Genomic DNA, 20,901 nt, shown 5'->3' with positions numbered 1-20,901 from the left:
GGACATGTTGTCAGGGGAATGGGAGGGGGAATTAAAATGGATGTCAACCTAAAGGTCAAGTTGGTTGGTGCATACAGAGCACAGAAGCTCCGTGAACCAGTCCCCGAGTCTGCATTTAGTCTCCCCGATGTAGGGGAGACCACATCGGGAGCAACGGATACAATAGATCAGGTTGGATGAAGTGCAGGTGAATCTCTGCCGGATCTGGAAGGATTGTTTGGTACCTTGGGTGGAGGTGGGAGGGGGAGGTGTACGAGCAGGTGTAGCACCTCTTGCAGTTGCAGGGAAAGGTACCAGGTGCGGTGGAGGAGGTGGTGGGGAATGTAGAGCTGACAAGGGAATAGCGGAATGAATGGTCCCTCTGCTGCATCTGCTCCCAGGATGAAGCTTTCCATTCCAGGACATCCCAGATATCCTCCTATGTCAGGGACTAGAATTTCCCCTCCTCTGTAGTTAAGGATAACCTCAACTGCATCTCCTCCATTTCCTGTACTTCTGCCCTCAAACCCACTCCCCCCAACAACAATAAGGACAGAGTCCCCTTAGTCCTCACGTACCACACCCCGAACCTCCGGAGACAACTCATCATCCTCCAACATTTTCACCATCTACAATCAGACCCCACCACCAAAAGAAATTTCCTTCCTCACCCCTGTCCGCAAGGACCATTCACTCTGTGACTCCCTTGTCAGCTCTAACTACCCATTAATTCATCCACTACACCTAGTACCTTTCCCTGCAACCACAGGAGGCGCTACATCTGCCTTTACACCTCCCCCTCCCACCCCCGTCCAAGGTCCCAAACAATCCTTCCAGATCTGACAGAGATTCACAGCACTTCATCCAACCTGATCTATTGTATCCATTGCTCCCGATGTTTTCTCCTCTATACTGGGGAGACAAAACACAGACTCGGGGACCGGTTCGTGGAGCATATGCGCTCTGCACACACCAACCAACCTGACCTGCCCACTTTAACTCCCTCTCCCACTCCCCTGGTGAATGTCCATCCCCGGCCCCGTCCACTGTCAGAGTGAGGCCAAATGTAAACTGGAGGAACAATTTCTGATTTTTGCCTTGGGAGTTTGCAGCCCAATGGCCTCAATGTAGACTTCACCAGCTTCAAAATCCCTTCAACCCCAGCCTCATCCCATCTCCAGCCTTCCCCCTCTTCATTGCCTCCCTGACCTGACCTAACCTGTCCATGTTTCAATCACCTATCCACTCCACCCTTCCCAATGACCAACCACTATAACCCTCTACCTGCATCCAACCATCTCTATCCCACCTCCCTTCCCCTAGCCCGACGCCTCTCCCTCTAATTACATCTGTACTCCCCTCTCCCTCACAGTTTTGATGAAACTTTGACTTTCTTGCCCTTCAGATGTTGTCTGACCTGCTGTGCTTTTCCAGCTTCACATCTATTGACCCTGGTTTCCAGCATCTGCAATCCTTACTGTCTTCAATCCAGCAGGTGGAATGATGTCCAAAGAGGAATCACTCCAGTGCCAGATAAGGCAAGGCCAAGTTCAGGCCCAAAAATTATTGAACTCGATATTGAGTCCAGAGGGCCCTTAGGGCTTGAACTCTCCCATGTCCTAGCCCCCTACCTCACACACCAGGCTTGGTTATCACATAGCCTGCCATTACACACTAGCTATTGTTAGCCACTAGCACTCTCCATTAACAGCTATTCACCCTCCTAGACAAGTCATTATCAACTCGTTTGTCAACAAACTGTTCTTCTCTCTCTTTGAGTTTTATCCCCTCCTCTCATTTACTCCTTACCCACTCCCCCCATCCTATCTTCTGCATAGAAACCAACATTTTCCTAAGTACCATCAGTTCTGAAGAAGGGTCACCGGACCTGAAATGTTAACTCTGATTTCTCTCCACAGATGCTGCCAGATCTGCTGAACTTTCCCAGCATCTTCTGTTTTTGTTCCAACAAATTACTGCCCCATCAGGCCACTCTCGATCATCAGCAAATTGACGAAAATGATCATTGACAGTGCAGTAAAGCTGCAGTTTCACAGCAATAATCTGCTTGCTGATCTTCAATTTTGGCTCTGCCAGAACCTTTCATTTCTTGACCTCAGTATAGCGTTGGTCAAAACTTGGACAGGAGAGCTTAGGTGCACAGCTGACGTGAGAGTGACCGCCATTGACATCAAGGCAGTGTTTGACCGAGTACGGTGTCAAGGCTAGCAAAGCTGGTTACAACGTAGAATTGGAGAAAAAAAACACTCTGCCGATTACAGCCATTCCTGGCACAATGAAAGTTCATTGTGGTTTGTTGAAGGTCAGTCACCTCAGTCTCAGGACACTATTGCAGGAGCTCATCAGGGTATTGTCTTAGGTGCAATCATCTACAGCTAGTTCTTGAATGACCTTCCCTCCATTGTAAAATTGGAAGTGGGATTGTTTACTGATGATTGGATGGTGTTCAGCACCGTTGACAACTCCTCAGATCCTAAAGCATTCTGTGTACATATCCAACAAGACCACATCCAGACTTGGGCTGGTAAGTGATAAATAACATTCATGGCACACAAGTGCCAAACAATGACTATTTTGAACAAGAGAGATGCATCTCTCCTTGATACTGAATGGCATTACCATTGCTGAATCCCCCCACTGTCAAAGCCATTAGGACAGTATTAACCAGAAACTGAACCAAAACAGCCATGTACATATTGTGAGTACAAGAGCAAGTCAAAGAATATATCTTCTGTAGTGAGTATCTCACCTCCTGTCTAATTAATGCCTGTCCACCATCTGAAGTATACAAGCGAGGAATGTAACGGAATGCTCCCCACTTGCCTTGATGCTCCAACAACACCATGGAAATTCCATACCATCCCACTTGCTATGAACCATTTCCTTTCACTGCCCAATGCATAGTGTGTACCATCAACAAGATGCAATGCAGCAACCCTCCTAGGCTCCTTTGACTGCATATCCTAAGCTGACAAGTACTATTATCTTGAAGGAAAAGGGCAGAGCTGCATGGGAATACCCCTACATGTAAGTTTCTCTCCAACACACACACCATCCTTAATTGGAATTAACTTGTCTTTCCTTCACTGATATTGGGTCAAAAACCCAGACTCCCTTCCTAACAACACTGTGGCATTCGCAGTTCAAGAAGAGAGTTCATTACTGCCTCCTTCAGGCAATAAGAAATATGCAATGAATGCGGGCCATGTCAGCAACATCCACATCCCATGAATGAAGAATAAAGTTCTACTTCCATCCAGTATGGTGAATTCCAGCAGGAATCCTGTCTCCATCAGTATGGATTCACCTCATTTAGGTGATTAATTTAGCTGAATGTTGTGTGTAAAACACAATCCAATATCATATTTACAGATCACTCAATCTGACAAACTGTATACTGGGAAATTTTTCTCTTTCCAATTCCAATGTCTCCATTTCTAATTTTCATTGGGGTTGTTAGAAATTCAAGAAATGTGATTGTCCTGTTAACAAGCTAGATTTGTGAGGCTTTCCTTCTGACACAGTGACTCACATTCTCAACGCTGCAACATCCGGCTTTTCCTTGTCACAATATACTATTTTCACAGAAACAGAATCAAACCTAGGAGTTTTTCCTCTAGTTTCATAATTTAGATATACACACATAACAGGTTGACCTCTCCACCTAAATATTCTTCATACAGTATCTGAATATATCACTAAAAATCTTCGCTGATCGAATCTGCTCCACCATTACTGTTGATCTTCTGCCTCAGCTGTGACTTTCTCACCCAGTTCCCATTTCCATTAGCCCCTTAATTCTCTCAAAGATCAAAAATCTATTAAATCCACTTCTTTATCACCAAAGTTACAGTTCAAGCAAATATTTTTGTCAAAACAGAAGTGAGAGAAGTTGGTTCCATGTCTTACTTCCCTTTTGCTCCCAACACAGATTTGTATACTTGGAATTTTTTCTCTTTCCAATTCCAACGTCTCCATTTCTAATTTTCATTTCTCACATTCTCTTATGAATTTTTACTTTGATTTTTCTTCTCATGTCCACTTTATTTTTTGTTTTCTTTTGAATTGAAGTCTTGTTGACTTTCCTTGAATATTGCCAGAAACTTCCTTTTTTCCTTCAAGCTTCATGTACTCAGCCAATTGTCCAACAGTTCCTTCCTTCTTAGCTCTTGATTTGAAACTGGTCCCCATTTTCTTTGCAATGGCATTCGAATTATCTTCTGTCCACTGATTAAAGACATTCAGAGACAAACCCTCTTGCATCACCAAAGCCTAATCATCAAAGCTGCTCATGTTGATTCCCCAGTGAACACAATAAAAGCAAATGTGAAATCTTATTTGTTTGAACTCTGCAAAGGTTCAGTGAACACAGCTTGCAGCCAATTTCAGATTAATGCTGGATGAGCTCCCAATTTTGTTATGATCTCTCTGGAGACCAACAGATTGAAAGAATCACATTTACATAATGACGTCAATGAAAGACTAATGGACAATATTTTACTTTTACTTCAGTCAGTTTAAACTATTTATTGTACTTTAAGTAGCAATTAATAGATACAATAATGATAGATCTCACAGACTTACTGGGCAATCCATAAAGCATATATGATACTACTTGCAGTCAGAGTACAGATCACTACTTGGCCATTTCTGGGAAAACATCTGGCTCTTTACTATCTCTTTCCAAGTTTGAAACCTTTTTGGCCAAGTCAGAGTACCTCCAAGAATGCTTGCCTCCTTTTCTGCCAAAGCAAAGAAACAGACTTTGTCCCAACAGTGATTTACTTCTGCTTACTAGGGTTCTTATGCACCTCCTTCTGTCTCTCTCTGCTCTCTTTTCTGGTCTGCATATGTTTACTGATCACCTTCAACCTCCAGCTCCTCAGCCTGTAGCTCTCCTTTATATCTCACATCTAATTTATGCCTGCCAGTACATGGCTTATGTTTTTAACTCCATTACTGTGGGCACTGCTCCCACGTCAAGGGTCACCAGGTCTCAAGGATCAGTATTTCTTATTTTCCCGGAAAATTAGAATTAATACTTTTACAAATTTCATCAGCTCTAGTAAGCATCCTTTCTAAATATTTTTAATAATAGTTACATATTCCATGGAATTTGAGGAAATTACAAATTATCTTAACTGCTCTACTTTTCAGCCAAAGGTCTTCAAAAGATATGCGCTTAAATTTCATTCACTCAGCATCCAAATGTATACACATCTGGATATCATTCAGCTAGCACCCAAACATATACACTATCAAAATATCTCTCAGATCACACTGAAATGCATCTACCCCAAAATCACTCACTCAGCACCCCTACATATTATGCACATTCTTGAAAATCACTCAGTGAGCATTCAAATATATACACACCTGAATATGAACTGGCACAGCCCTCCAACAGATGCACACTCAATATAGAAACATAATTATACAATCACACAACACCCAAATGTGCATACACTTGATTATATGCGCATATAACCCCAAACATATATACAGCTGATTATACGCTCAAGCAGCATCCAGAAATGCACACGTGGATATTCATCAGCATTGTGCTCCTGAATTTGCACTCAAACATGAAAATAGACAAATAGACAGTTTGTACTCCCTATGGGATTCATAAACCAAAACAAACAAATTTCCTGAATGACCAGTAAATGAAGAAATTACTGGGCAAGATTCCATTTTTTTTCATAAGTTTAAGGTGAATTAGAATTAAAATTGAGTTAGACAAACTATTATCAGTGTGAACTTTTTTCTGAAGAAGGGTCCCAACTCGAAACGTCAACTTTTCTGCTCCTCTGATGCTGCCTGGCTTGCTGTGTTCCTCCAGCTCCACGCTGTGTTAACAGTGTGAACTATACACTGCATTTGGAATGGTGAATACAACAAAAACTCTTTCATGGAGGAAGTAGACAGTTCACGCAAACTGTAAGGTCAGTTTGAGTTACTCCATGCAAAATTATAATGCTTTTCCATCAGGACCTTAGCTACCAATTTTGCATAGGTCGCAGCATTCATGTAAACAGGGTTCTACCATGTAATCTTTCATATGGTGGCACACTTGCTTCCAGGGAAATCTTAGCTCCCAGCTCCTCTCTTCCCTTGGCCCCTCTGTTTTGTGTCTGTGTACCACATGTTCTCCATATTTTAACTCTATCCCCATTGATGCAGCTTCCAGGTTGAGGGTCATCAAGTCGTATGGATCAGTACTTCACATTGTACAAAAATCATAATCGATTCCTTTAAAAGTAAAATAAATTATTTAATGTTCTTTCGAAATGTTAATAGATGCAGATTCTCTAAATGTTTGGAAGTAATTCCAAATTTTCTGACCCCTACTGTGTCCATGTTAAGGCTATCGTACTAATACTTTGCTGGTGTTTCTCTCCCAATGGCAACCGGATCCAATGGATATGATTTCACGCTGAGATGTTTACCTTGAATTCTCCATTTTACTTTGAGTCAAAGGTACAAAAAGTTCAAAACTCAATCACCTTGGAAGTTCAGCATTCATGATAAAAGATAAGACTGATGTATCGGCAACAATCTTCAACCAGAATTGCTGAGTGGATGATCCATCTTGTCCTCCTCCAGAGATCCGTAGAATCACAGGTGCCTCTCTTCAGCCACTTCATGTGAGATCAAGAAATGGTCAAAGGCATTAGATACTACAAAATCTATGGGCCTTGACAATATTCTGAAGACATGTTTTCCAGAACTTAGCATGCCTCTAAACAAGCTGTTCCAGTATAGCTACAACACTGGCCTCTACCTGATAATTCCCAAGGATGTCCTGAACACAAAAAGCAAGACAAATCCAACCCAGCCAATTACAACTACATCAGTCTACTCTCGACCATCAGTAAAGCAATGAAAAATGTTACTAACAATACTATCAGGTAGCACCGGATTAGTAGTAATCTGCTCATGCTCAGTTTGAGTTCCACCAGGCCACTCAGCATCTGATGTCATTACAGCCCAAATGCAGCCCTAGACTTCACTTAATGAAGGAGAAGTGCTTCGAAAGCTTGTGATTTCAAAAAAACCTGTTGGACTATAACCTGGTGTCATGTAACTTCTGACTTTATTACAGCCCGAGTCCAAAAGTGGACAAGCTGGCATAGCAACCATGTCGAGTTTTGAATTCCAAAGGTTATGTGAAAGTGACTGCCCTTGACATCAAGGTCGCATTTTAACTGATGAGGCATCAAAGACCCACAGCAAAACAGGAGGTCATGGGAATCAGAGGAAAAACTCTCTGCTGGTTGGAGTCAGACCTGGCACACAGGAAGATGGTTGTGATTTTTTGAGGTCAGTCATCTCAGGTCCAGGATATCTCTGTAGGAGTTCCTCAGGTCAATGTCATTGCCCCACCATCTTCAGCTGCTTCATCAATGACCTTGTCTCTGTTATAGAATTAGAAGTAAGGATGTTCACTGATGATTGCATAATGTGTAGCACCATTTGCAACTCTTCAGATACTGAATTGTCCACACCCAAAGGGTCTAGGCCCGAAACATCAGCCTTTCTGCTCCTCTGATGCTGCTTGGCCGGCTGTGTTTATCCAGCTCTACACCTTGTTATCTAAGACCTACACAAAAACAGGTTTAGGCTGACAAGTGACAAGTAACACTCACAGCACACAAATGCCAGCACACCATGACTCTCTCCAATGACAGAGAATCCATCAACCCTTGACATTCAATTGTATCATCGCCATTAAATCCCCCACTTTCTACATCCCAGGGGTTACCGTTGACCAGAACTGAACTATCTGTATAAGTACTGTGGCTTGAAGAGCAGATCAGAAGCTAGAAATCCTGCAATGAGTAACTCACTTCCTTACTACTCAAAACCTATCAACCATTCGAAACACGCAAGTGAAGAGTGTGATGGATTATTCCCAATTGCTTGGATGACTGCAGCTTCAACAATACTCAAGGAAATTGATATCATCCAGGACAAAGCAGCCCACTTAATTGGTACCACATCCATAAACACTCTATCTCTCTAACACCAATGCTCAGTGGCAGTAGTGTGTACAATCTACAAGTTGCAATACAAATTTACCAAGACTACTTAGACAGCATCTTTCAAATGCACAAACACTATCATATGGAAGACAAGGGCAGCTGATACATGGGAACACTATAACCTGTGAGTTCCCCTCCAAGCCACTCACCAACCTGACTTGGAAATATATTGCCGTTCCTTCAGTGTCGCTGTATCAAAATCCTGGAATTCCCTCCCTGACAGTATTGTGGATTCATCTGTAGCAAATGCACTGCAATAGTTCAAAAGGCATCTCATCATCACCTTCTCAAGGGCAACTAGGGATGGGCAATAAATGCTGACCAGCCAGTGATACCAAAATCCCATGAATTAATAAAAAGTATCACTCATACAACACCCAAACATTTACATACCCATATATGAGAGAATTTAAGCAGATACATATTGAAATATGTATCACTCAGCACCCAGCCATATGTATCACCACAATGTAAAAAGGCATCTTCTAAGTGGCCTATGAGCTAGGAAGTCCTGTGTTTATGTGTACAGATCTGTTTTTCTTTTTCTAGTTTGCAAGTTATTTAATTTAAAAACAACTTGCAGCAAAGCTTTAATCTTAATAAATGTAAAAGTTAATTAATTGCAAAATGCTGCTGTAAAATAGTTGAGCAAAACATACAAATAGATAGTACATAACCTAATTAAATATACACAAGGATCAAATGCAAATAAGGATAAAAAAAAACCTTTAAATACAGAATTCAATTCAACCCTTTACGATATTGATACAGGCTCACAGCTTGCCTGTTGATGTCTGAACCGAAGAGATGAAGTGGAAGAGTTGTGTTCAGAAGATGTAAAGGCTGGTGTGGTTGAATAGTCTGAATTTGCCTTTATAGATGAGTTCAGTAGGTACAGAGGTTCAGGGGAGTAAGTGAAATACATTTTCCTTACTTCTTCAGCTAGCATGATACTTGAAGACTACTTCACTTCATTTTCAGCAGAAAAGGAATGAATTCTGGATATTTTCCACTGCAACTCCTGGTGACAGAAAGACAAACCTAACTCTCTCATTCTGTTAGAGATAGTAGGAACTGCAGATGCTGGAAAATCTGAGATAACAAGGTATAGAGCTGGATGAACACAGCAGGCCAAGCAGCATCATAGGAGCAGGAAGGCTGACGTTTCGGGCCTAGACCCTTCATCAGAAATGGGGCAGGGAACGGGGGCTCTGAAATAAATAGGGAGAGAGGGGGAGGCGGATAGAAGATGGATAGAGGAGAAGATAGGTGGAGAGGAAACAGACAGGTCAAAGAGGCGGGGATGGAGCCATAAAGGTGAGTGTAGGTGGGGAGGTAGGGAGGAGATAAGTCAGTCCAGGGAGGATGGACTGGTCAAGGGGGCGGGATGAGGTTAGTAGGTAGGAAATGGGGGTGCGGCTTGAGCTGGGAGGAGGGGATAGGTGGGAGGAAGAACAGGAAAGGGAGGCGGGGACGAGCTGGGCTGGTTTTGGGATGCGGTAGGGAGAAGGGAGATTTTGAAGCTTGTGAAATCCACGTTGATACCATTGGGCTGCAGGGTTCCCAAGCGGAATATGAGTTGCTGCTCCTGCAACCTTCAGGTGGCATCGTTGTGGCACTGCAGGAGGCCCAGGATGGACATGTCTTCTGAAGAATGGGAGGGGGAGTTGAAATAGTTCGCGACTGGGAGGTGCAGTTGTTTATTGCGAACCAAGCGTAGGTGTTCTGCAAAGCTTTATTGCGAACCGAGCGTAGGTGTTCTGCAAAGCTTTATTGCGAACCGAGCGTAGGTAGGCTTTGCAGAGCACCTACGCTCGGTTCGCAATAAACAACTACACCTCCCAGTCGCGAACCATTTCAACTCCCCCTCCCATTCCTCAGACAACATGTCCATCCTGGGCGTCCTGCAGTGCCACAACGATGCCACCCGAAGGTTGTAGGAACAGCAACCCATATTCCGCTTGGGAACCCTGCAGCCCAATGGTATCAATGTGGATTTCACAAGCTTCAAAATCTTCCCTCCCCCTACCGCATCCCAAAACAAGCCCAGCTCATCCCCGCCTCCCTAACCTGTTCTTCCTCCCACCAATCCCCTCCTCCCACCTCAAGCCCCACCCCCATTTCCTACCTACTAACCTCATCCCGCCCCCTTGACCTGTCCATCCTCCCTGGACTGACCTATCTCCTTCCTACCTCCCCACCTACACTCACCTTTACTGGCTCCATCCCCGCCTCTTTGACCTGTCTGTTTCCTCTCCACCTGTCTTCTCTATCCATCTTCTTTCCGCCTCCCCCTCTCTCCCTATTTATTTCAGAACTCCCTTCCCCTCCCCCATTTCTGATGAAGGGTCTAGGCCCAAAACGTCAGCCTTCCTGCTCCTATGATGCTGCTTGGCCTGCTGTGTTCATCCAGCTCTACACCTTGTTCTCTCATTCTGTTCTCAGTTAATATGTGAAGATCGTGGCTTAGAACTACAACTAACTTGGATCTTTACTGGTTTTCCTAAGGTTTGTGCACATAATGCTTATTCTTAGCTAGGCAATAATACCGTTCAAACTCAGCACGGCTGCTATCCCAACTTGGGTTGACCCAGGTCTGGAGCATAGTCCCATCCATTGTCTTTTAGCTAAAAACAATTGATTCTTTCAATGTCTCAGCCAGTAATTTGATGATGTACAAATGGGCTAGTCTCACCTCATGGAATACACTTTGACTTTGTCTAGTCTGGCCTATATATGACTCCAGACCTACAACAATGTGGTTGACTCTTAACTGCCCTCTGGGCAATTCAGGATGGGCAATAAATGTTTCCTAAACAGTCATGCCATCATCCTGTGAATGAACAAAAAAAAAATTGACTTACGCAATATATTTAAATGAAGAATATACATTTTCACAACATTAAGCTCATCCAAAATGGAATTTAAACAGGAATTCATTTACACAGAAACTTAATATGTACACATTAATATACTTACATATGGCATCCAAACATATACACTCCTGTATGTACACCTACGCTGCACCAGAATATTTCCACAAACACAGATCAACAAGAAAACACAATCCAGAGTATATACTTGAGTAGACTTAAAACTGAATATTCTACTCCCACAACACCAAGTGCATACAAACCAGAATACTGTATACCTGCACATAGAAGCCAAATGTGTGTGCAGTATGAAATTATTTTCAAGAATGTATGTGTTCCAAGGTGGTGTGAGAATGTTCATGAATGAGATTGTTTGGGTGTCATATGAGTATGTCTACCACGGTGTGAGCATATTTTTAGGGCTGTATGCATTTGGGTGCTCTTTTTCTTGAGGGGAGACGAGTGTGAGTGTATATTCAAGTAAGTGCTTGTGTTTTGGTGTTGTGTGAGTTTATTTTCAGGTGTGTATATACGTGTGTATTTGCTAAACTGCAAGTTATATTGTTCTTCAACAAGCAATTCCATAACAGAAAAATGATTGAAGAGGAAACTAGTTTTTAGAGTTAAATAACAGTTGAAACATTGGGTTAAAACTGCTCGATCCACAGGCAATGACAACGGAACCAAGCACTACAAAAGCTTCTAAAGAAACAAAACATTGAAATCTTGTAGCTTCTGACATTTTATCATTATTCTCTCAAGCTACTGATCAATATCAGTAACAAAATACTGGTAATGCTGGAAATCTGAAATGTAAACAAAACATTAGAAGTCGCTAATGTGTCGGAAAACATCCATGGGGAGAGTTATAAAGCAAGCAGCTGAATTTTCCCAGTCTCATGGAGTCAGGGCTGGAGGCAGGGATGCTGGGAAATAGCAGAGAACTGCATTGGGTTGACTTCTGGGAAAGAAAAACAGGACTTCCTAGGGTCTTTATAGCACGCTATAGTGTCACTGCCTCTGAGTGAGGAGACCCAGGTTCAAGTCCCATCCTGCTCCACAAGGTGTGGTAACATTTCTGAACAGGTTGATTAGAACGTATCTAAATAGTAATTCTTGGTAAGTGCATGAAACCAATCAGCATTATCCGTTAATTTAATATAATACAGCACAGGAACAACCTTTTGGCCCATGAACAAAAAACAAGAACTTAATTCCAACAGGCAGGTAACTTACATGTTGAGCCCAGGTGTAATGGGGTTTGAGAATCAAAGCACATTCTCAATTGAGTCACAGCATTGCAGTGAACCAGATACACCTATGCGCTTTCATAACAGCAGACCCCAACGTCTGCATATATATGCAGGTAGGAATATCAAATAGAAACAGGCTGCTAGACCCAACCAGTTCTTTTGCTGTTTACACTATGTGACAACAAAATAGCTTGAATCACATTTATTTACACTTTTCTCAGTGTCCTTCAAATTCATTTTCGTTCATTTATTTATATAACCTTAAATGTTAATAAAGGTTTTGTCTGAACCATTAACTCCAGAATTAAATTCCACTACCTTACAACTCTCTGAAGAGAATATTATTGTGCTCTCTGTCTAAACATTTTACGTTTAACCTTATATCAATGATCCTTTGGTCTAGAACAAACCACAACCTGTACCTAACAACCGAGTCCTTTCCTGCCATGACAGCATTTAAATGATTCTCTGTAAGATCTCTTTTTGTTTCATGAAAGTGTATGACAACTACATTTTCATATTCATTCCTGGGATGTGAGCATCATGGTCTAGACTAGCATTTGTTGCTCATTCCTAATTGTCACTGAAAAATCATTTATATAAATGATTTGGATGTGAATGTCTGAGGTATGGTTAGTCAGTTTGCAGATGAGACCTAAATTGGTGACGTAGTGGATCCAAGAATGTTACCTCAGAGTACAAAGGGACCTTGATCAGATGGGCCTATGGGCTGATGAGTGGCAGATGGAGTTTAATTTAGATAAATTTTAGAAAGAGAAATCAGGGCAGGAGTTATGCACATAATGGTAAGGTTCTGGGGAGTGTTGCTGAACAAAGAGACCTTGGAGTGCAGGTTGATAGTTCCTTGAAAGTGTAGTTGCAGGTAGATAGGATCTTGAAGAAGGCGTTTGGTGTGCTTGCCTTTATTGGTCAGTGTTTTGAGTAGATGAGTTGGGATGTCATACTGTGGCTGGACATGACATTGACTGGGCCACTTTTGGAATACTGCATGCATTTCTGGTCTCCCTGATATAGGAATGATGTTATGAAACTTGAAAAGATTCAGAAAAGACTTACAAAGATGTTGCCAACATTGGATGGTTTGAGCTATAGGGAGAAGCTGTATAGGCTGGGGCTATATTCCCTGGGCTGTCGGAGGCTGAGGGGTGACCTTATAGAAGTTTATAAAATTTTGAGGGGCATGGATAGGGTGAATAGCCAAGGTCTTTTCCCCAGGGTAGCAGAGTCCAAAACTAGAGGGCATACGTTTAAGGTGAAAGGAGAAAGATGTAAACAGCACCAAGGGGGCAACTTTTTCATGCAAAGAGTGGTGCATGTGTGGAATGAGCTGCCAGAGGAAGTGATGGAGGCTGGTACAATTACAACATTTAGAAGTCATCTGGATGGGTATATGAATAGGAAGGCTTTAGAGGGATATGGTCCAAATGCTGGCAAATGGGATTAGATTTATATAGGATATCTGGTTGGTATCGACGAGTTGGACTGAAGAGTCTGTTTTCATGCTGTACAGCTCTATGACTCTGTGAGAAAGTAGTGGTGAGCCACTTTCTTGAACTGCTGCAGTACGCTTGTTGCCAGTGCACCCACAGTGCTGTTAGGTAGGACGTTCTGTGTTTTGAACTCAGCAACACTGAAGGAACAGCAATATCATTCTAAGTCAGGATGGTGCATGGCTTAGAGAGGACCTTACATGTAATTGTAGTTCCCATGTATCTGCTGCCCTTCTCCTTTTAGATGGTGGATTCTGCAAATTTGGAAAGTGATGTCAAAACTACTTTGACTAGTTGATTTAATGCATCATGTAGATGGGAAGACTATTATCATTGTGCCTCAGTGGTGGAGGCAGTTAATGTTTAAAAGATTGTAGAGGGTGCCATTGAGCAGGGTGTTATGTCTTCGATAATATCAATCTTTCTGAGTATTTTTGAACCTGTACCTACTCGGTATTTCATCAAACTCCATAGCATGTTATTCATGTTGGACAGGCTTTGGGCAGTTAGAAAATAAGAGTTTAGCTACCAAATTTCCAGTTTCTGATCTGATCTTGTGGGTACAGTATTTTTATGGATGGTCCAGTTATGATTGCAGTTAATGGTAATCCCAAGGATGCTGATGGTGGGGATTCAATGATGGTAACACCATTGGGTGTTGAGGGAAAGTGATTAGATTTTCTCTTGTTTTTATTACTGTTAATGCTACCAACTTTATTACTATTGTTGTTACTGAAGGTTACTGCTAACACTTGTGCGGTGTGAACGTTACTTACAATTTACAAATCCAAATGTGAAAATTGTCCGACATTTGCTACAAATGAGCATGGCCCACTTCACTATCTGAGGAGCTGTGAATGATACTGAACACTGTGCAATCATCAGCGAAGAACCTTATGTTGGAGGAATTGCTAGTGATAAAGGAATTGAAGATAATTGCTCCTGGGACACTAATCTGAAGAATTCCTGCAGTGATGTCCTGGGATGGAGAAACTTAAGTTCTAATGAAAAAGACATTTATTTATATTCGGTGTTCATCAGGAGATAATAATGAGCTATATGTTTCTTAAACACATGTGATGCGTGTACTATATTTATCAAGTGTATATTACAAAGATTTCTGCACGTGAACATTACATACAAGTGCATACATTCCTTTGTAATAATACTATGGTTTTACTTACACCACATGATCTGCATGTGGTTCAAGAAGATGGCTCATCACTACCTTCTCTGAGCCATTTAACCAATGCAATGATTGCGAGCGATATTCACATCTGAAGGGTGGTTTTTATTTTTAGAAGGTACAGTCATCACAGGCAAATACACACTGATATGAGTTGAGATTTGCGAAAAAAAAATTGAGATGTCTCTCCAAATTAGAAGGTTACTCTTTTGACAGTGATTGCTTTCAGGTGTGAAGTTGTTGGGGGAGATTGGAGATTCATTGATACCCAGCACTGAGCAGCATCAATGCTCCTTTCGTGATCAATGTGAGGTGGTACTTGAAGTTAGAGCTTTCTGTTTCAGCAGCAAGAGAATGACCAGCGGGGTGAGTCCAGCTCCCATGGCTTTCAGCAATTTATTGGGAAATGTTAAAGAGACCACAGCCATAAGATGAACAGGTTTGAAGAGCACCTCATTTTCCATTTGGGAACTCTACAGCCTTTTGGACCCAATATTGAGTTCAACAGCTTTAGGGCTTGAGCTGTTTCATGCCCTTATCCCAATCCCCAGGCCTTGTTATCACATAGGCTGCTTTTACAGACAACCCATTGTTAGCCATTAACAGTCCCCATTAACAGCTACTCACCCTCCCAGCCGAACTGTTATCCACTCATTTGTCTGTCCAACTGTTCTTCTCTCTCTTTGGGCTCTATCTCCATCTATCCTTTACTCCTTGTCCCTCCCCCATCGTATCTTAAGTATATAAACCGACATTTTACTAGCTACCATCAGTTCTGAGGAGGGGTCATTCGACCAAAAACGTTAATTCTGATTTCTCTCCACAAATGCTGCCAGACCTGCTGAGTTTTTCCAGCAATTTCTGTTTATGTTTCTGATTTCCAACATCCGCAGTTCTTTCGTATTTTTTACGATAGAAGAGCAGAGAAGTTTTAACCCACAGGCTAGATTTGGACTCCAGTGACCCTTCTTCAGAAGGTTCACCCTGTTTCTCTCTGCACAGACGCTGCCAGACCTGCTGAGTTTCTCCAGCATTTTCTGTTTTTTGTTAGTTTCATATCTCCAGCGTCTGCTGTCCTTTGATTTATTGGAGTGTTTTTGATCCAGCTGTCCTGGGACTGTCATATCTATTGTAGTCTGTCTCTACTGGAAACAGTATTGCAAAGTTAAGATTACATCCAAAAAACGAAAGAACTGCGGATGCTGTAAATCAGGAAACAAAACATAAATTGCTAGAAAAGCTCAGTAGGTTTGACAGCATCTGTGAAGGAAAAAAGAGTTAACGTTTCGGGTCCGGTGACCCTTCCTCCGAACCCAGTTAACTCTGTTTTTTCCTGCGCAGATGCTGCCAGACCTGCTGAGCTTTTCCAGCGATTTCTGTTTTGTTTTAAGATTACATCTGGTCATTTGGACGTCAGTGAGTAATTTGAAAACGCTTCTTTCTAGCGCAGAGGTGTTTATGATTCGGACAGTAGCCGTGCTGTAGCACTAACTAATACCGGCCGCATTGTCTTTGCTGGTGGAGGTCTATTTGATGGTAGTCACTGCTTCGGCTGTGTATGCACCTGAGAGCTGCAGGTCTTCATTTAATCCTAATAAACATCTAAAGAACTGCGGATGCTGTAAATCAGAAACGAAAACAAATTGCTGGGAAAACTCAGCAGGTCTGGCAGCATCTGTGGAGGGAAATCAGAGTTAACGTTTCAGGCCCAATGAGCCTTCCTCAACACTAATGGTAGCTCGGGAAAGTTTTTTTTGTTGTATATGTTATTTGACCTTGTAGGTGGGGAGTTCTTGCTGTTGTTGGCACTATTGTTTTGTGAGCATCAATGTGTAAACCCGGAGTTCCAACATCAGCTCCAAACCAAATTTCTTTCCGTTGTGTTCGGATCTGGCATTTTAAAAAAGAAAGTGTATTCCAGAAATTAATGGAATGGCAAGCCAGACATATTTTGCTCTTTACATGGTTTTGTATAAATCGGCTACTTTCTTTGACTGGCACAGTGTTCAGACGTGTGTCTGGAAGTTTTGATTAAATCCAGTCAGCGGCCTCTATCTGCCGTTCTTCAACGGCAGGCAATAGCGAGAGAGAAATAAAAACCACGATGGGACCTAAAACGCTAGAAATGGTCCAGGATAATCGGAGAATGGTGAGAACGCTCAGGAAGTCAGACAGCATCCCTGGAGAGAGAGAGAAAAGAAATGAAAATAGAATTAATTTCTCAGGCCGCTGACCTTTAAACAGAAATGCTCCAATTCCAACAGGCGCATCTTCGCTACTAAAGGCGAGCAAGGAGGGAGATAGCACAGGTTAAGAGACGCCGAATGGATTTGCAACCATTACGTTTAACCCAATCGGTATCCTCTTAAAATATCGTTTTATATACATTTCAATTTGAAACGAACATATTTTAATTTAAACTTTCCAAAACTAATGCATACAAATTTCGTTTAGTTACAATATCGACCCTGTTTTGTGTTGTAGCAGTTTCCACTATTTCCTTTTACTTGGATTTTCGTTGCAAATAATTTAGAAAATGTTTCTAACAGCGGACCGGACCGATAGATTTGTTTGGTTGAGGATTTTGTTTCACAAAGTACTGTCTCCTGAATCATTCTATCTTCTGCCAGCACGTTGGCTTTATTATTCCTAGAATGCGCGGTTGCTGCTTCACATATTCAGTAACTTGTTTGTCTTTTGATTTGTATGTGGTCAGCTTTGTGAAAGATGGATACTTTGAGTCTTTAGAGGAGCGCGCTCTGACGGAGCTTTCACGCCAATAAGCAGTTTCGATCTACCGGGCCTGAACGGCTCTTTAAGTCATATTTACCTGGGGCACGCAGTACTTAGGTACGCACGTGTATATACACATGGACTGAAAATCATCTTAAGGGCGAGGCGAAGAATGATGACAAATGGATTTACCGACTGCGGAAAGGTAGAGCATGACGTTGTGATCCGTGTTAATACCACTATATGTGCTACTAAACACAATGTCATAGAGATGTACAGCAGGGAAACAGGCCCTTCGGTCCAACTCGCTCATGCTGACCAGATATCCTAAAATAATTTAGTCCCATTTGCCAGCATTTAGCCCATATCCTTCTCAACTCTTCCTATTCATATACCCATCCAGATGCCTTTTAAATGTTGTAATTGCACTCACCTCCACCATTTCCTCTGGTAGCTCATTCCATACATGCACCACCATGTGCGTGAAAGAAGTTGCCCCTTAGGTCACCTTAAACCTGTATCCCTACCCTACGAGAAAGACCGTGGTTATTCACCCTATCAATACCGCTCATGATTTTATAAAACTCTATAAGGTCACCCCTCAACCCCCCAACACTCCAGGGAAAATAGCTGGATGTAGGGGGTACAAGTCCTACGCCCGCAAATAATTCACATATTGGCAATGAAATGAGCAGTAAAGGACCCTTGTGGTGCAGTGATGCAGGAGGCCAAGGTGCAAGTCCCACCTGTCCTAGAGGTATGTAGTAACAGGCTGATTAGAAAAATGTCTGTAGTGAAATGTGTACATTGTTGATTTTTTTCAGGCAGAAGTAAGTAGATTCTTGACTAAGAGAAGAATCAAAGATTATCAGCGCTGGCGGGAATACTGCAATCAGATCAGCCACGATCTTAATGAAATAAGGAACAGGCAGAAGAGTCCAAGAGATCTCCATTCATAACTCGAGTGGATGTGAAATGGTGCATGTAGGGAAAAATAAATTAAGAGGCAGTATCATTGAAATGGTTTCATTTTGAGTGGAATATGGCGGTGCATGTTCATCAATCATTGGAGTTGACAATATAGTTACAAATATTATGGGGTGTTTGGCTTTGTGAATAGGGCACGAAATAATGAAATAAGGGAATCTTACTAAACATTTACCAGTCTCTGGTTAGACCGTGGCTGTAGTATGTGTTCAGCTGGGCACCACAAATTGGGAAGGATGTCACGGTCTCGAGGAAGGTAAAAAGCACGGTTTGTAGGATGTAACCCCGGAAGAAGGGCTTCAATTATATCCAGGAGTTGGAAAAAGTTTGAATCGTTCTCTTTAGAACAGAGGGGGTTTAAAGGAAGGCGCAGTTGTGTGCAAAATGTTGTAGGATTTTGGTAGTGCAAGCAGGAAGAAACGGTTATCTTTTGCAAGTGGGGTGTAGTTGAAAAGTGGTTAGGTATTTTAAATGATTAGAAACGTAACTGGAGAGGAAATGAAAGGACATTGTTTCACACAAGTGTTGCGGTGATCTGGAATGCTCTACCTGAAAGATTCAAATTCATAGATACTTTCAAAAAGACAACTGGGCCATGCATTTTAACATCATTAATTTGCAGCGTTATGGCGAGCAGTCGGGTATGGGATTAATGTGAACAGATTTCAAAGAACTAGCACACTCAGGCACATGTCGAATGGCCATCCTCTCTGCTTTAAAATTCTGTGATTTTATGATCCAACATTCCCTTCAAAATAGCTGTACCTTTTCTGAAATTCATCTTTCGCAAGTTCCAGGCTATATTTCTTGCTAACACATGTTACTTATTTTGTTTACACAAGACTCGAGTGTGCAGTAAGTTGTGTCTGAGAAGTCGTACACCAGATGCTTTCTCTCAAATGCAACTATTTTTTGAATCAACTGTTTACTGAGCTTCGATCGAGTTCACAGCTTGGTGAACAATAGATCCTGTGCAGTGAGGCTGTGAAAGCGGTGTAGTGAGAATCTCATGGCTGAATTGACTCGCTTCCCTTCACTCATAGTGGTCTGTTAGTGCGTTTCTGAGTTTGGTGTTTCCGATTGTTTGCATTTGATTTACTTCAGCAGTTGTCAGATTGTCACATCTGAAAACTTGTTGGACTGTTTTCATGAGCTCCAGAACTCGGCGCTGCTCCAGGTCACGGCCTTCATTCATTCGCTGTCAACTTTCCATTCATTTGCGTGAATATGTGTGTGTATTTGCGCTTGTATTCGTTTCCGTGGGTGTATATCTGTGTGCGTTTCTGTAAGTCTGTGTAAGCCTTTGAGTTTGCGTGTGTTTATATGTGTTTTTGTGTATTTGTGTTTGTCTGTATTTATGTGCCAGCATCTGTGTGTCGGTGTTTTTGTATCTGTATGTGGTTGTGTTTGTGTGAGACTGTATGTGTTTGTGTGTAACTTTATGCGTTTGTGTGTCCATGTTTGTGTGTCTGTATATGTTTGCGTGTGACTGTGTTTTTGTTTGTATGTGTTTGCGTGACACTGTTTTTGTGGTTATGTTTGTGTGTGTCTGTATGTGTTTGTGTGTATCTGTATGTGTTTGTGTGTAACTATATGTATTTTTGTCAGGGTTTGTGTGCGTCTGTATGTGTTTGCATGTGTATGTGTCTGCATATGTTTGTGTGGTTGTGTTTGTCTGTGTGTATGTTTGACTGTGTGTGCGTGTCGTTGTGCCGTGGCTGTAAACTACGCCACCAAAAGTCTAAAGGATTCAAATGCTTCAAACGTGTAGCTCACTGTTTATATGATGTGTTTTTTGTAAGTCGGGCGTGTATTTTTCCCTCTCAATATTACTTCATTTCCCTGCAATGTCACGAATTAGTTAACTCTGCGTTGCCTAGAAATGTAAATACCTTCATCAGTTCCGTTAGTATATAATTGAACGGTAGAGCTGAACGCAGACAGAGCGACCTGTCTGGCCCCTTTCACCCCGACTCGTTAGATGTTACTGTTCAGAGAAAACTGTTTCAATATGCTGGAGGCTGACTCGCAGTGGGGGAGGGGAGACTGACGGAATTAAAGGGTTTAGTTTTTGTTTTTAAAAAAAGGATAAATGTACCCTGAATAACATATTTTTTAAAAATGTGATATTTTCTCTTTTTGGTTTTGTCACTGAAGTTAGGGCTGACTCTGTTAAAGTTAAGTCCATTCCTTTTAAATTAAATTCGAGATTGTGTTGAAGTTACGGAGCTTGAGCTCCACTCAGCGTCGCCTCTTGGTTTAACTCCTTTTAAAAAAAACGACTAAAACTCTGAGTTTCCTACTTCTCGGGGT

This window comes from Rhincodon typus, chromosome 32 (assembly GCF_021869965.1).
Source record: "Rhincodon typus isolate 14 chromosome 32, sRhiTyp1.1, whole genome shotgun sequence".
NCBI classification, from domain to species: domain Eukaryota; kingdom Metazoa; phylum Chordata; class Chondrichthyes; order Orectolobiformes; family Rhincodontidae; genus Rhincodon; species Rhincodon typus.
This window is presented reverse-complemented; position numbering follows the sequence as displayed.